Source organism: Zingiber officinale, chromosome 6B (genome assembly GCF_018446385.1).
Source record: "Zingiber officinale cultivar Zhangliang chromosome 6B, Zo_v1.1, whole genome shotgun sequence".
Taxonomy (NCBI): Eukaryota; Viridiplantae; Streptophyta; class Magnoliopsida; order Zingiberales; family Zingiberaceae; genus Zingiber; species Zingiber officinale.
In genome coordinates this window covers 111,391,752-111,410,531 of record NC_055996.1, presented here as the reverse complement: position 1 = coordinate 111,410,531, position 18,780 = coordinate 111,391,752, and positions in this window count along the sequence as shown.

Genomic DNA, 18,780 nt, shown 5'->3' with positions numbered 1-18,780 from the left:
AATATAAGAGGATGGCATTCCTTCCATCTCTCTATTTCCCTCCAAGTGAACAAGAAAAATGAACGAGTTAATTTCTTTTTTTCTTTACTTTCTTTTATACTTCTGTCCAAGTAAACACAAAAAGAAATAATGTGATTTCAAGAACGGAGTCAAACAATATGGGCTACTTATAAGACACAGATGATTAAACTTTAAAGATAATCTCAAAAGAGGGTTAGCATGGACAATATTCAACAAAATCAGACATTCCTAGGCCTTAGTCTGGATTGTGCATATCGTTGAACCCCAGGCGAGTATTAAGCACGAGAGGTTCTATATCGTCCTTCGTATAATCATCCCTTAATCATTTGATGATGGAATAAAAACTGACCCCATCATTTATCGTCCTTCGTATAATATGAAAATAGACTATAAAAAGTGTCTACTATAATAATAACAAATCTTAAGTGCATGCATAAGAGGACCATCATATATATTCCATCGAGTGAGTATGTAAATGAATCTGTGAGTAAATTCCACGCTCGATGGACAAAGTATTTATTTTTTTTCATACCTAGAAGATTAATTAAATGAATACGTTTAAATAATGTATTAAAATAAATGATTAAATTTGAATACGTATATGTTAATATGTTAATATTTATTATTTTTTATTGACATTAAATATTCAATTTACGTCGATTAATTTTGTAGAGGATAATTAACCTAATTCTATAAAAATTCTCCATCGACCACTAGGGTAAATTGAAAAATACTCGCAACGGATAACCCATCAACTCAGTATTTTTAGGTCATCTACCCATTAATAAAAATTCATCTGTTAATTCACTGAGTCTGAGACTCGATCCTTAGATATCTGAGAAACAAAGAAGGCACCCTGCCGTTCGTTGCACTATTGCCCCAGGGGTAACTTGTTAATATTAGTGCAATTATCCTCGAGTCAAGATTGACCAAGTTGATTAAGCTCAGATTAATTCGAGATTGAATTTCGATATTTGACAATATATGAAAGAGAAGTCAAGTAAGTCAAGGGAGGACAAGATATTTGATTGGGAAAGTTTTAATTGAGATTAGACAAAGGAAAACCTTAACTGGAGGTTAGACAACAAAAAATCCTAACTAGAGGTTAGGCAAGGGTAAGAAGTTTATTGAATGACTAGTCCTAATTAGAGGCTAGACAAGCAAAGTCCTAACTAGAGGTTAAGCAATAGTGATAAGTCTATTATGTTAGGATCGATTTGTAGCGCGGCTGGGGGGGGGGGTGTGAATAGCTCGTCGCACTTCGTTTGCTTGCTTTGGTGTTTTTGATATGTAGCGGAAAGACTCAAAACAAGACTCACAACGATAACACGAGGATTTACTTGGTATCCACCTCAAGAAGAGGTGACTAATCTAAGGATCCAACTCTCACTCACTCATTTACTATGAAAACACTCATTCTGAGTAACTATCGAAGGCGGAGAAGTCTTGTACAACCTCTCAATACAAGAAGAAAAAAAAACAAGTTTATACAATAACAAATCTTACAAGATTTACAATGAGGAAACCTGAGCTTGCTTCTCCTTCTTGTGTGGAACGCCTCTTGACCTTGGAAGTACAACAACATCTTATTCCAAGAAGCTTCAAGAACTGGCATAAACCCGTGAGAAATGATTGCAAGAAGTGGAGAGGAAGAAGTGCCAAATCGCTGTGAAGAAGACGACTTTAAAGTCAACGCTTCCTTCACAATGGTCACGTCCCAATCGATTGACCAATCGATTGGGGAGGCTTGAATCGATCGGTCGATAAATTCAGAGTGCCTCTGTGCTCTACTAGAGAAGGTCTGAATCGATCAACTGATCGATTCAGCCTTTATCGAGATGCGCACAATTTCCAACCCCCCAATTGATCGACCAATGGATTGGCAGTGGCCAATCGATCGACTGATTGATTGGGGAAGCTTCTGTGCCCGCGATTCAGGATCTTAATCGATCGGCAGATCAATTGAGCCAGCCTTCACTCGCGATACACCTTCAATCGATCGGCTAATCGATTGAACCACAGTTCAATCGATCAGTTGATCGATTGACTTCCCTTTGACTTGCTTAAACCAAGTCTAAGGTCCCCAAATCCAACATTCGGTCAACCATGATCTGTTGAAACTCCTCATGTCTAGCATCCGGTCAACTTTGACCTGTTGGGACTTCTTCGCCAAGTGTTCGGTCAACCATTTGATCCACTTGGACTTTTCTCCTCATGGCAAGTGTCCGGTCAACCTTGACCCACTTAGACTTACCATCTCGTGTCAAGTGTCCGGTCCACCATGACCTACTTGGACTTCCACCAAATGTTCGGTCACCCTTGACCCATCTGGATTTTCTCGTGCCAAGTATCCGGTCAATCCTTTGACCTACTTGGGCTTCTCAACACCAGGTGTCTGGTCAGCCTTGACCGACCTGGATCTCCACAGGTCTATCTTCACTCACCAGATCTTTCTATCTGTCTAGCTTCACTCACTAGGACTTTCCATCTGTCTGGCTTCACTCACTAGGACTTTCACCTAGCTTCACTCACTAGGATTTTCCTACTGCCCAGCTTCACTCACCAAGACTTTCATCTGGCTAGCTTCACTCACTAGGTCTTTCCTTGACTTCACTCACCAGGATTTTCAACCGCCTAGCTTCACTCACTAGGTCTTTCACCTACCTTCACTCACTAGGTTTTCCAACTGTCCGACTTCACTCACCAGGACTTGCCTTTGCCTAACCTCTATTTAGAGCTTTACCAGTCAAGTATTCGGTCAACCTTGATCTACTTGACTCTTCTTTACATCAAATTGGTCAAACATTGATTAGAGGGGAATTGCACCAATAATCTTCCCAATCGGAAGATTGTACCTGCAATCTCCACATATTGTCAAACATTGAAACCTAAACATCAAGACTCAAGCTTGAGTCAACTCAAGCTTAGTCAACCTGGTCAACCTGACCCAGAGGATATTGCACCAACATATTACGTAACTAGTCTTAACTACAGGTTAAGCAAGAGTGAGGAGTCTATCACGTAACTAGTCCTAACTAGATATTAGGTAAGAGAAGTCCTAATTGGAGGTTAGGCAAGGGTGAGAAGTCTATTGAGTGACTAGTTCTAATTAGAGGTTAGGTAAGGGAGGTCCAACGGGAAAGTTGGCAAGAGGAAAATCTAAGTAGGCCAAGGAGGATCAGATACTTGGTAAGAAAGTCCAAATGGGTAAAAAGTTGACCAGACACTTGGTGATCAGAAGTTCAACCAAAAGTTAGCAAGGAAAAGTCTGTGGGTCAAGGAGGACCAGACATTTGGTGAAAAGACGTGGTAGATAAAGGTTGACTAGATGTTAGGCAACGTGAAGTCCCAGCGAGTTATAAATGACTTTAGGATTGGCCAAAGGAATCCTAAACTCGGGTTTAGAGTTTAGGGTTGGGCAATCGATTAGTACAAAGCCAATCAATTGGGCTAATCAATTGGGAGGATTTTCATGAAGCACAGTATGCTTTTGAATTGATTAGCCTAATCGATCGGTTGGAGTGTTTTTACGAAGAGCAAAAAACTTCGGAATCGATTGGGTTAATCGATTAGAAGCTAGTAATCGATTGGTATGACTCACTAATTGATTAGACAAATGAAAAAAGTCATTTTACAGGTTTTGAATGGTCAATCTGACATGACAATCAATTAGGGATAAGGCTAATCAAATGTGAGACATTTTCTAACCCGAAAGAAACCCTAGAAAAGAGAGTTTCGTGAAGAGAAAGTCAACGTCAATTCTCGTGAGTTTTGAAGAAAATTGTAGTTGTATTTTCATATACCAAGAGGCAATCCAAAGTAAGAAAAAAGCGAGCAACGCAAGATTCCTTCTTGTTTTCTTATTGTATTTCTCGTGTTCGAGATTATATGAGACTTCTCCACCTTCGAGAAGGAGGTTTTCACAGTGAAGCTGTGAGTGAGGAGTGAATCCTTGGATTAGTCACCTAATGAGGTGGATTCCAAATAAAATCCAAGCAGCATTGTGAAGATTCTTCATTTCGAGTTTCCTCTACAAATCAAGTTTGAAGAAACAAGCTATTCCCCCCCCCCCCCCCCCCCCTCTAGCTCATATGTGTCTTAATAAGTGGTATCAGAGTGAGATTGCCCTTTATTGAACTAATCACTGGAAAGAACAAAGAGCTAAAGGAAGAAGAAAAAGTTGAAAGTTTAAGCCCTAATTTCAATAAGTCAAAGGACAAATCATCAAGGGAGCTCAAGTTCGAAAATGAATCTCGGGGATGGATTTAGATATGACATCTGAGCACCTCCACCATTCGAATTGGGAGGATTCGATCTTTGAAAATCAAGGCTCGAGAATTTCTTCATGATGAACATAGAGCAATGATTTGCTCTACTGGAGGGATTTGAAGCCCCAATAGATAACAAAGGAAAACTCTTCAAGAAAAAGAAATGGATCGAGGAGAAAATTCAAAAAACTAAGACTAACGACAAGGTAACCAAAATTCTAGTTAATTTGGTACATAATAATATTTAGTGTAAGATAGGTGAATTTAAGGATGCAAGTGAGTTATTGAATAAGTTGACCAAGATCCATAAAGATCCATTCTCAATGCAATGTAATGAAAAAGGCAAAGAGGGAAACTCTTTGTTTCAAGTATATGAGGATTCAGACGTTGAGAGGTATTCAACATTTGAGGAGGAAATTTAAGAAGCATCCACTTTAAGGATTGAGGTGAAAAGCTCATTAACATTAGACCAAGAGGATGTCTCTACCTCTGGATCAAATGAAGAAGAATGTACCACCTCTACGAGCACAAAATCATGAAGGTATAACTATTTTAGTTTGTAAAAATAAAAATCATTATTGGTTTTAATAGGCCGGTTAGAGGGGGTGAATAGTTTGCACAAAGAGTTAAAAATTTTCTCTTACTATCAATTTACCAAGGAACATAGTTAATTCAAAACAATAAAAAAGCATGAATTAAAGAAGAAAGAGGCACAACAAATTTACTTGGTTTGCAACTGGAGAGGTTGCTAATCCAAGGCAGTGGAAGCTCCAATAAGAAATCTCCTTCCAAGCAGGCGGAGTAGCCTCTTTACAAGCATTGAAAGCACATAATGACAAAAATAGAATGTGAGATAAAAGTATAAATTCACTTTTATCAACTTTGAGGACCAAGACTTTATTTATATCCCACTGGTCGAAGTTAGCTATTGGCTGATATATTATCTCTTGGGCGCTTGGACCCTGTCCGGGTGCATGGACTTGGTCGCTTCAATCCACTTTGCAATGGCTTCTTTCCAATGAGTCTTCACTTCTCGAGGGCTTGGACCCGGTCTGGGCACCGGGATCCGGTCTGAGCACCTAGAGTCAGTTGACGTGGACTCCGTGTTGATCGTCTTTGACAATGACTCATCGATGTGGCATGATGAATTCGGGCGCTTGAACTAGGACCGGGAATCTAGACCAGGTCCGAGAGTTTGGACCAGGTCCGGGTCCAAGTGCCTAGCCGGGTGCTTGGACCTGGTCCAGGTGCCTGGATATAGTCAACTCAATGGTTGACTTTGTCCGGTCACTTGGGTGATGTTCCAGCTGTCCAGAGTTGAGCTCAATCGAACCCAACTCTAGTCTTCTTCTTGAGCAGTCTTCCCCCTGACTTCTCATCTCTTGGAAGTGCAGTGTGCGTCCTTCTCGTCTACTGATGTACTCTTCTGCAGCTCCTGGTCCCTCAGATGCACTTAGCCCATCGACTTATTTCCTGTATCATCCTTCTCGCTTACTATGTCTTCTTAGGGATGACAATTTTCCCACGGGTTCGGGGCCCCACAGGGATAACTCAAAACGAGGACGGGAATTCTCGATTTCTTCAAGGATGGGGGCGGGTTCGAGGATTTTTTCTAGGAGAGGGGCAGATTCGAGACGGGTATGGGGATAATGTCCGCATCCTCAAACCCACTCCGAAAATAATAATAATAATAATATTATTATTATTAATAATATATTATTATTATTATTATTATTATTATTTAAAAATATTAATAATAATGTCATTACATAATATTGATAATAATATTAATATTACAAAATTTAAAATATTAATAATAAAATTATTATTAATATTGATATTAATATTAATATTATCATTAATACTAATAATAAAATAATAATAGTGTAAAATTAATTTCGGGATGAGAGCGGGAATGAGGACGGGGATAGGGATTCGATCCCCGTTGATTTGAATTCGGAAATTCCCTGAACCCGAAAATATGGGGATGGTGGCGAGGATGAAATTCGCGGATAGGGATGGGTAGGGATGACAAATTTCCCCGTGGGTTCGGAACCTCGTTGGGAAAAACTGAAACGGGGACGAGGATCCTCAATTTATTTGGGGATGGGGGCAGGTTCTGGGTGGGTATGGGGATATTGTCCTTATTCCTGAACTCGATCCAAAAATAAAAATAAAAATATTATTATTATTATTATTATTATAATGTTATTTTTAAAATATTAATAATAGTGTCATTAAATAATATTGATAATAATATTAATAGTAAAATAATAATAACATAAAATTAATTTTGGGGATGGAAGCGGGGATGGGGATTTGATACCCGTTAGTTCGGGTTCGAGGATTCCCCCAACCCGAAAAAGTGGGGATGGGGGCGGGGATGGAATTCAGGGACGGGGATGTTGGATCGTGGAGTTCGCTAAGGGGGGGAGAGGGTGAATAGCGATCGTAAAAAAAAATCATTATTAAATCGAGTATGCAACGAAAAAATAAAAGACACAACGCTAACATAAACCAATTTTACTTAGTTTGAAGTTTTCGTTGACTCCTACTCCAATGTCCGCATTCGTCGAGTGCTTTCGTTGGGCAATCACTAATAATTTGTAAGATATTACAAACTTAAGTACAAGAATAATTAAAACAATACCGACAATACAGAAAAAGAAGTTGAATCGCAGGTTGTCGGAAGAGCCTCACAGCGTTGCAGGAGTAGAGCGCAACAGAGTAGTCGTAGAAGAAGTTGCTGTTTTTTGCTCCAGGTGGTGGCCTCCTTATATAGGAAGCTCAGGACACCCGGATCCCTTCTGAGCGTCTGGACTGTGACGTAGGCCCAGCCAATCAACGCGCTCCACGTTTGCGTCGAGATAGAATTTTGCATTCCAGGCACTCGGATCCCTTCCGGGCTCCCGGATCCCTTCTGGACACTTGGACCATCATTTTCAAGCAATTCCTTTTCCTGGAAGAAAATGTTAGTTTGAGGCAAATACAAATTATTCTACCCTGCAAAACAAAGTGTTAACACAATTATAGTCAATTAGAGTAATTAGATTCCATCTCACCGAGACCAGAATCTAGTCACGATCTCAACTTAGATTCCCGAAATGATTCTAAGTTGTATCGACACCTAAGTTCCATAGCTGGGAACACGTCCTCACCAAGTCACTCCCCTCCAGTGACTTACCTTAACTTACCCGCTAGACATCCGATCAGCCCGTCGACTTGTCTGGACTTCGTACTAGCTATCCAGTCGACCCATCGACCTAGCTGAACTTCCCTATAACACTTGTTGGCGTTGGAATTCCGCTCTGTGTAAATCCTCTGTACAAAAATTTTGTACGAGCACAAAACCTTTCTTAGTAACCCACATGCTCGATCAGACATGTGTTTGATCAATCAAGCAAGATCTTGATTGATCAAAGCGCACCCTGATCGAAGCACAAGATCGTAGCATCTTGTGTTGGTATTTCAGGATCCATACAAAGAAAACAAAACTAGTTGCGTTGTGAAATAAATAACTAGTTGTACCTTTCTTCGTAGAGAAAGACCTCTTGATCTTCTGCTGTATTCCTCTTCTGTTCTTGAACGTCGTGTGGGCGACAATCTACCAAGACAAACCACCCGAACCTTCTTTTATTTCTAAGCCGCCTACCACCAAAAGATGCAAAGAAAAGGGGTGCCTCCTTCTTCTTCTTCTCCTCCAAACAGCCTACCTCCTAGGGTGGTTCTTCTCTTCTTCTTCTTCTCCTCCAAGCTTTGGCCACCAAGGGAGATATGCGCTGGCCCTAGAGGGAGGAAAGGGAGGAAGAGATGAGAAGGTGGGGCGCCGACCCTAGGAGGAAGAGAGGAGGTGAGCGCCAGCCCTAGGGGAAAAGAAAAGAAGAGATGAGGTGCCAGCCACAAGCAAGAGAAAACAACTCAAAAGAGATTAGGTTATGGTGGCATGACCTCTTCCCTTTTTATAACCTTTGGCACCAGATAAAAGAGGAGAAATATTAACAAAATTTTTATTTAGAAAAAATCTCTATGAAAGAATTAACATAATTCTTTTTAGAAAAATTTCTTAGGAAATAATTAATATAATTCTTTTTAGAAAATTTCTAAGAAAGAATCAACATAATTCTTTTTAGAAAAATCTCTAATTCTGTTGAGAAAAAATCTCCCTTTCTTTTCTTTTCTTTTCTCTTCCTTTTCTTTTCTTTTCTTTTTCTTTTGGTTTGGCCGACCCCTTGCTTGGGCACCAAGCAAGGCTTGGCCGACCCCTTTCTTGGGTAGGAAATAAAATCAAACGAGTGAATGCGAGGCTATGTAGAGGCTACAACAGAGATCGAGAGGAGGAATTTGTTTTAGCCTCCTGATGGACTTGAGCTTCCTGTGTTCGACTCGAACACCCAACTCAAATTCATCAATAATAACTCATACTACTAAAGAGTTATTATTAAACTACCGCACCAATCCTATATTACAATATGGACTCCTTATCATTAGTGCGTTAATATCCCTGTGTTTAAGATATCATATGTCCGTTAATTAAATGAGTTACTAATAACTCAATTAATTAACATCTAGCTCCAAGAGTAGTACCACTCAACCTTATTATTATGTCGGACTAAGTCCACCTGTAAGGTTTACATGATAATACTTATGAGCTCCTCAAGGGGACATCATCAACCTAAATAAATAGGACACAATTTCCTTTTATAATCAACAACACATCATATAAATGGTACTATCTCCCAACTTATAGAGCCTATTGATTTAACGAATAAATCTCACCCATTGATAAGTCAAAGAAATAAATACTAAGTATACGTGCTTGTTATTATATCGGGATTAAGAGAACGCACATCCATAATAACAGAGGTTCTGTTCTTTTATGCAGTCAGTATAAATCGAACAACCTCAAATGGTCCTGCTCAATACACACATTGTGTACTAGTGTAATTTTATAGTCAAGATAGACTAATATCAAATTACACTACAACCATTCCAATAATTTGTCCCTATCCATCTCGATTGCGAGCTACTATTTATAATTTATAAGGAACCGATAACATGATCTTCTGTGTGGCACCACACATCATGTTATCTACAATATAAATTAAATGGACAACTGCATTAACATATAAATATAAAATGCAACATTTGACCAAAGTGATTCTCATTTCAAAATATAAATATTCATACAAAAAGTTAGGCTTTTAGTATACATTCTAACAACACTGAGTTAGCACAATAGATAAAATGGTAAGGTAAAATAGTGTTAACAGAATTTAGGATTCGTTGGTCCGGTCACATATAACCTAGGGTTATCTCCCCCTAGGGTTGCGTAGCTTCACTCACTAGGACTTCCATTACCTGACTTCACTCACCAGGACTTCCTCCACCTAATTTCACTCACTAAGACCCCGACTTCACTCACCAGGACTTCCACCTCCTAGCTTCACTCATTAGGGCTTGACTTCACTCATCAGGACTTCCACTACCTAGCTTCATTCACTAAGGCCTGACTGACTGACTTCACTCATCAAGACTTCCACTACCTAGCTTCACTCACTAAGGCTTGACTTCACTCATCAGGACTTCCACCACCTAGCTTTATTCATTAGGGTCCGACTTCACTCACTAGGACTTCTACTACATAGTTTCACTCACTAGGACCTGACTTCACTCACCAGGACTTCCATCCACTACTTAGCTTCACTCACCAGGACTTCCACTTTTTCTAACCTCCAATTAGGACTTCTCTTTGCTAGTCATCTAGTCCTGATTAGACTACTCTCTTCCAAACATCATGTCCTATTTGAATTAGCCCTTGGTCAAACTGACTAGACTTGGGTGCATTGTCAAATATCAAAACTCTAGAGGTAAATTGCACCAACAGGGGATGGGGATGGCAAACCCAGCCCCGCCCTGCCCCATTGCCATCCATAGGGATGGGGATGGCAAACTCGGCCCCGCCCCACTCCATTATTATCTCTACATTTTCTGCTCGACTTCTTATGATCCTAAATCCCTACACACTTAGACAAAAGGCATCAAAACTGTATAGCCTAACTTAACTCGGTTGATCACATCAAAATCAACCCGGGATATTTATAATCTCTCTCTTTTTAATATACATCAACCTAAATTAAGTTAGGGTAAAACAAACAATAAAATAATTATTTGCATTTATAACAAGAAATAAACTTGCAATAAAAGATGAATTTAAACCTTCCCTTAACTTAATCCATATTTCTCCTCTTTGATCACATTAAAAATAGCTTAGGAAAAATATAAAAAATAAAAAAATATTAGAAATTTTTTTAGAGGTTTTGAACAGAATATAGGAAAGTCTGTTTTTTTTACTGAAATTAATTTTTTAAAACAATAATTTTTTACTAATTAATTATTTATTATAACAAAAATAATTTTAAAATTATTTTTAAGTTTCAAAAAATCCTAAATTTTTTTGTCAATATGAAGCATAAATATTCAAACCAATAGAAAAATATTCACAAATAAAATATTTCTATTTTAACTGAAATAAATATTTTTGAATAATAATAATCAATTTCAAAATTAAATGATTAAAATTAGAATTTATTATCTAAAAATTTTATTGATTTTCTAAACATTCAAAATATAATGGTCTTTAGTTGTCAGTTTTTTTTTAAAATTAATCTTTAAAAATTTTAAATTTTAAAATTTTATTTTTAATAAAAAATTCATAAAAAATTAATTACTAGTAAAAAAATTCCGAAAATTTTTATAGTAACAGCTACTCGATTTATGCATCACAGAAAAAAAATTTTAATAGAAAACATGAACAACAAATTTACAAAATAATTAAGTTTTCTAACAATGTTAAATCAAATTAAATTTAAGCATGTAAATAAAATCAATTTAATAGTTTAGAACAAATTTTGAAATCTAAAATAAATTTCTACCTACTAGATTTATCAGAAATTTTCTTAGAATATAATTTCTAAATTTTTTTATAATTTAGCCCCTATAACTTCTTAAATACCAATTAAGTTATTTATAATTTTAACATTTGAAATTGGTAAAGAATTAGAGCATGCATAACCCTTTTTCAATAACTCTATTTGATCTTTTAATTTTAAATTTTCTATTTGAATTTTATCAAAATCTTCTAACAGACATGCATAGTCTTTCTTTGATTTTAAGTATTTGGTTATATTTTTACACAATGATCTACTTAGCATTTGAACAACTTCATATACTTGCTTAGAGAAAAGGTTACATATCTCACTTACCGTATCAGACTCATAGTTCGACGCTCCTCCTTTATCGTTGCTCTCGATACTCATTTTGGATGAACTTTTGTTGTCTTCTTTTTGGTAACTCACTATTAATGCTAGTCCAATGTATTGCTCCTTCTCGAATTCAGATGATGACATTTCGTTCCAAGTTGCCTTAAGGTTCTTGTGTCTTGACCTTTTGTCTTTATCTTTTTCTTTGCTTTTCAGTTTCAGGCAGTTATCATTGATATGTTCTTCTGTTTGACCTTCCTTTTACTTATGATTAGCTTCGTTGCCTGTTTCTTATCAAAATTGTTAGCTTTTAAAAAATTACTAAATTTTCTTACCATGTAGGCTTCTTCATTTTCGTCGAGTAACAATTCTTAGTTTGGATTGATCTCCTTAGCCTTGAATGCTAGGTTCTAACTTGGCTCCTTTTTCTTTTTTAGACTTGCAAATCGAGTTTCATGTAATTTAAAGTTGAAAACAAACTTTCTAAGGTACTTGCCTTAAGATCCTTAGAGATGTAATAAGAATCTATTATCAATGTGCAGTTTGAGGTCCTCGAGAATACATTAAGTGCATATCTTAACAAGTCTCAATTTGTTACCGTTTAAGGTTGGTGCTTTTGGTGATCAGATCCTTGAGTTTGGCATGTAGATGAGCGACTGTTTCCCCTTCTTCAAGTCGAAGGTTGCTGAGTTGGTTCTGGAGAAGATCTCTCTTGGCTAGTTTTGCTTCCAATGTTCCTTCGTGTAGCTCTAGAAGTTTTTTCCAGAGTTCTTTCGCTAAGTTGTAGGCGTCGATTCAGTTGACTTCTTGAGGTGGTAGCATGCTCAAAAGGTGAAACTCGGCCTTACTGTTTGCCATGAACTCGATTTGCTACTTTTTGTTCCATAGATGCTCTTTCTTTTCATCTCCATTCTTATATCTAGGAACTTGAAAGCCATATTTTATAATTAGTAAAATGTTGAAATCAGTTTTAAAGTATACCTTGATTTTTTTTCTTCCATAGTGTGAACTCCTCCTTGAACTTTGACTAGTAGATGCTAGATCTGGTCATTTCCTAGTTACTTTAGTTGGTGGTTAGTCCTTCTAAAGTGAACCTTACTCTAATACCACTTATTGGTCCCTGTAGACTGGCTAGAGGAAGGGTGAATAATCTGCACAAAGAGTTAAAAATTTTCTCTTGCTATCGGCTTAGCAAGGACACAGTTAATTAACAATAAGAAAAAGCATGAATTAAAGAAGAAAGAGGCATAACAAATTTACTTGATTTGTAATTGGGGACGTTGCTAATCTAAGGCAATAAAAGCTCTAATAAGAAATCTCCTTTCAAGCAGGCGGAGTAGCCTCTTTACAAGTGTTGAAAGCATATAACAACAACAACAAAATGTGAAATGAAAGTACAAATTCATTTTTATCAACTTTGAGGATCAGTGCTCTATTTATAGTCCACTAGTCGAAATTAGCCATTGGCTGACGTGACAGCTCTCGAGCACTTGGACCCTGTCCGAGCGCCTCGACTTGGTCGCCTCAATCTACTACGCAACAACTTCTTTCCAATGGATCTTCACTTCCCGAGCACCTAGACCCAATCCAGGCGCCTAGAGTCAGCTGACGTTGACTCCGTGCTGATCCTCTTCAACAACGTCTAGCTGATGTGGCCTGAAGGAATTCGGGCGCCTGGACCTGGTCCAGGCACCTGGATACAGTCAACTCAGTGGTTGACTTTGTATGGTCACTTGGGTAATCTTCCGACCGTCTAGAGTTGAGCTCACCCGAACATAATTCTGTCTTTCTCCTCGAACAGTCTTCCTCTCCGGTTTCTTGTCCTTCAGAAGTGTCGTGCGCATCATTCTCATCCATCTGTGTACTCTTCCATAGCTCCTCATCCTTCAGATGTATTGAACCCATTGACTCATTTTCCATGTTATCCTTCTCGCTCATTGCATCTTTCGCTTGACTTTTTGTACTCCTAAGTCCCTGCATACTTAGACACAAGGTATCAAATCGCAGAGCCTAACTTAGCTCAGTTGATCATATTAAAATCAACCCGGGGTACTTACTGTAGGACCGTAAATATGCTAGAGGAGGAGGAGGAGGAGGGGGGGGGGGTGAATAACGTTCATTGAAAATCGAGAGTTAAAATGAGTTACGTAGTGGAAAAGAACGGAGACAAAAAGTGAACGCTAACACAGGTGGTTTTACTTGGTTTAGAGTCTTCGACGACTCCTACTCCAAGGTCTGCACTCGTTGAGTACTTTCTTTGGGCAATACTATAATAACGAAGTAATTACAGAATTTAAGTACAATTGTAGGAATTAAATTATACCAATAATATAACTTTGAAAACTTGAGCGCAGGTTGTCAGTGCAGTTTAGCAGCGTGTGAGTACAAAAGTTGTAGCAAATGATGTTCTGAAGTTGCTAGTGGAAGACCCCTTATATAGGCCCATTCTTGGATCCTAGAACCCCTCCAGACGCTTGGGTCGTTGACGTGGGTTCGGCTAGTCGTCGCGCTCCAACTCAGCTTCGGGATGACTTTTCTAGTCTAGTCGTCTGGACCAGCCCCAAACGCTCAGACTACCCAGGTGCTTGGCAGGCTGCCCGGGTGAAGCTGGTCAGGGTGCTCGGACCAGCCCGAGCACCTGGATCCCTTCCGAGCGCCCGGACACCCTTTTTTAGCACTTCTTCCTTGCAAAAAAGGGTTAGTCCAGACAACAAAAAATAACTTTATCTTGTAAAACAAAGTTAGCATAATACAGCAGAATGGTAGTAGTAATTAGATCTCGTCTTCTTGAGACCAGCACTTAGTCAAGGTCTTAACTTAGGTTTTCCAAATGGACCTAAGTTGGACTGACTCCTACAGTTCCCTCAACCGAGAGCTCAACCTCACTGGATCTCTCCTCTAGTTGCTTACCTCTACTTACTAGCTGCAGTCGCTTAACTTACCTTTGACCCACTAGGTCTTCTCGCCAGTTGTCAGATACCGTAGACTTAGCTGAATTTCAGTCTGGTGTCAGTCCTTCAGACCCATCAACTTCTACACACTTGGTAAAGCAATTAGATCACAAAACATTCTAACTTTAATAAACTTATCATTCATCAAAACCTAACTTAGATCATTAGTGCAAATTACACCAACACTTACAATCATATCATATTCTTTGAGTGTAGAAAGAATGGACACTACAAGAGCAAGTGTCCAAGATTAGTAGAAAAAAAAGACTAAAGTGGTATCCAAGATGAAGGATAAGTCAAAAGATGTTGGCCCCGCAATAAAAAGGGCAAGGAGTAAATTTTGTGCTTGTCATGCAATCAAAAGGGATATTATTGAAAGTAATGTCCAAGGGAGAAGATTCTGACTAAGAACAAAGAAGGAAGATCAAATTAAGGGAGAGCTTCCAAGAATACATCGAAGGTACCATTAGTTAATAGTGTTTCTTTATAGCATGCTAGAAATAAAATTTATTTGGACTCAAAGGGATTTAGATATCTCTACAATGACATGATATTGTCCATTTTGGGTCTAAGCCCTCATAGTTTTATTTTTTGAGTTCTATTCAATAGGCCTCATACCAATAGAGATATCTTTCCCTTATAAACTCATGATCTTTCTCATGTATTTTTAATCTGGGACTTTATTTGCAACCCAACAATCCCCCTTCAAATGAAGGACCACAGACTTCCCACATCCGATCCTTGACCCACCAAGCCTTCCTGTCTCACGATCCACCCGACCTACTAGGACTTCCTTGCCTAGCCACAACTAGAACTTCCTACCTAGTGTCTAGTCCTCTTGATCCGGACATAGGAGCCCCCACTTTCTTTATTTGAGGTCAATATTCTATTCACATAGTTCAATTAGACAATACCTCTTATGCACGGTTGACAGTTAGACCATATCATTTTAGTGCTTGTTATCATGAAAATAGAAGGTATGACAACTCTAAGGAAAATTACAAATCATATCATGCTAGAACTACCTTACCCAAGGAATTAAAAATAGAAAATCAAGTCTTGAGGTTAAGACTTGAGAAATTGGAGAGGACCTTTAAGAAAATGACAATGAAGTCAAGGGGTCTAAGAAGAAAAACCTAGGCTTAGATAGGCAAGAACCATCTAAGGACAAGAAAGGTTTGAGATACGAATCTAAAACTAATGAGGATGTGTCATCATATCATAGAGTTCCATATAGTTATGGAATTAACCTTAGGTCTAGAGTCAAATCAAGTTTACAAGGGGTGTTATCCCTAAAGTGGACTTTGAGGAGACTAGTATGACTAAAGCTTCTAAGAAGCTTAAGAAAGTCATTAGGAAGGTTTCTAGGAAATTTATCACTAATGAGTACTTAGAACACCTAAGAAGCACTAATAAGTTTTAGGTTGTTAAGAGTGTGTTATCTACACACTAAATAAGTTTAGAATATGTCAACTCTAATTTGAATGGTAGTTAACCCAACCTTAGTAAAGTTGACACTTTTGGACATTTTCAAGATATTATGATATCTTGGAAATGGAAATTAAATTTTTACTTGAAGAGTTTATGACGCGCCAATAAAATTTGAAGCATTAGGATTAATTAAATTGGCTCAAATATGATGAAATTTACCAATGAGTCAAGTTGGGACTTTACACTTTCTAGGGAGCTAGGGCCACTTATGTTTTTTTTTTTTGGCATAATAATTAAGAGATGATACTTGGATTGCATACCTAGGCATTTTTCTTTGTGTTAGGAATTTACTTTGCACTATAACTACCATGTGTAGGATCATTGCGCTAAAGGGGGGAGGGGGTAAATAGCGCTCGTGACTTTCACATTCATTTAAAACTCGAAGAGTAAAACACAGAGGAATAAATATAGAAAACAAAAACAAACAATGTTAACACTACTAAGTTTTTACTTAGTTTGGAGCCTGTGACGACTCTTACTCCAAGGCCCGCACATGAGATTACTTTTATTGGACAATCACTAATCAATTGGAAAGTTACAAAAATAATTACAATTTGAGTACAAGTAACTTTAATAATAAAAGAAATATCGATGACTTAGACGCAGGACTGTCTGGTTCTGACTTTGAGTTTCACTGAAACTCTAGGTTGGACCTATTGGATCGAAAAGACGCTAGGAGGGGGGGTGAATAGTGTTCTTCTCCTTTTTAAAAAATTCAAGAATATGCAGTGGAATAAAGGAAACAAAAACAATGCTAATAAGGTTAAGTTTTACTTGGTTCGGAGCTTGTGACGACTCCTACTCCAAGGTCCGCGATCGTCGAACATTTTCGTTGGGTAGCCACAATTGATTCTAATATTTGAATTACAAAGTTTTTAAACTGAAAAGTTACCAACAAGAAGAAAGAATGAATCAAGTTCCTTAATCGTCGGACGTCCAGTTACTTACCTTCATTTACCAACTACAGTCGCTTGACTTATTTTTGACCCACTAGGTCTTCCCGCCAGTTGTCAAGTCCCACAGACCCAACTAGATTTTGGCCAATTGTTAGGTCCTGCGAACCCAGGCAGACTTTCCTCCAGATATCAAGTCCCGCGGACCTATCTAGACTTCGCACCAACTATCAGTCTTGTGGACCTAGCTGGATTTCAGGCTGGTGTCAGGTCCTTTAGACCCGTCAAATCCTGCACACTTGGTAAAATAATTAGACCATAAATACTCTAACTTTAACCCACTTATCATTCATCAAAACTTGAATTAGATTATTAGTGTAAATTATACCAACAATCTCAACATTTTTGATACAATGACAACCTGCATTAAAGTTAGAAAAAAATAATATTAAAAGATAATATACAAAAAATAAACAAATGATCTAAGTTAGTTTTCAATTTAATTTGCTTAATCAAGTTTGTTTGTTCCTTTTTTATATTAACTCTCACCCTCCGCTTTTGACATTCATAAAAAAAATTAAGGTAAAAAAAAGTAAAATATGGGATAAGTAATGTAAGATATTAATCTAAAATATGACGGAAAGTAAACACTTTATATTTATCGGGCTTAGGGAGAGGTTTGAACAAAAACTTGCAAACATTTCTAAGAGCATTTTTTAAGTAAATTTTTTGCCAAAGTGGTGTTCCAAGTAAGACTTTATAAAAAAAACTTTCAAGAAAATTTCTCCACAATTCTTGAGTAATCTTTTTCTAAAAGAAATTTCTAAGTCAACTTTTTCAAAATAAGAAAAAAAAAATTCTTAAGTGAACTTTTTCAAAAATATGAGAATAAACTTTTTCAAAATTTTTAAAATAATCATTTTAAAAAACTTCTAAATAAATCTTTGAAAAAAATTTATAAGTAAATATTTGTAAAGAAAAATTTTCTAATAAAGATTTGCAAAGTAAGAAATATTTTCAAAATAATTTAAAAAAAATCCTAAGTTAAGATTTTCAAAGAAATTTCAAAGAAAAATTTTCAAAGTAATTTATTAATGAAATAATATTTTTCTAAGAAAGATTTTTAAAGTAATTTTAAAAAAAAACTTTTCAAAGTTAAATTTTTTAAAATATTTTTAAGTTGTCCAAGCAAATCCTCCCTCTTAATCTGATATCTTTATTGAACACAATAAACACATAATAGCTGAAGTGGAAAAAAAGAAATATCAAGCATAATGTGATAAGTGAAATAAAACATCTACTAACTAAAGTGAGAATCAAATAATATCAAGTCAGGAAAACATAGCAAAAAATGAACTATTCAGAAGACGAGGAAGATGGGTCGGAACGCTAAGATTGTAACATGCCCATCAGCTCCGTATGATGTGTCTATCCCTCCTCTCAAAGATTGGATATTTCTTGTCAAAGACCGGAGACCTCCTATCGAAGACTTGTCATGGACACTTCAAGTTTTGTAACTCTATCGTCTAAACTAGGAGGGGCTAGAGGTGGGGGCAGCACAAAAAGATCAGTCATGATATCATGTATCTCTGCCTCCTCTCCTGCAGTTGGGTCAGGTTGAGGCTGGGCTGCGGGGTCAGCCTGTGCTGAGTTGTGAGGTCAGGTTGATGTTGGGCCTCTCTCCTCCAAGATAGGACACCTTGATCATTTATATGGACACAGGCTAAGGACAAATTCCTTGCTCCTACTATGTCGAACTCATTTAGGACTCTAACATCACCCATGGTGACACCAATACCTAATGATGCTAAGTAGGAGGTCAAAATATGACAATAAGGTATATGGACCCGCCAGTTAATGGTAATACCTGCTGAATAAATGATGGTATGAAAGATAT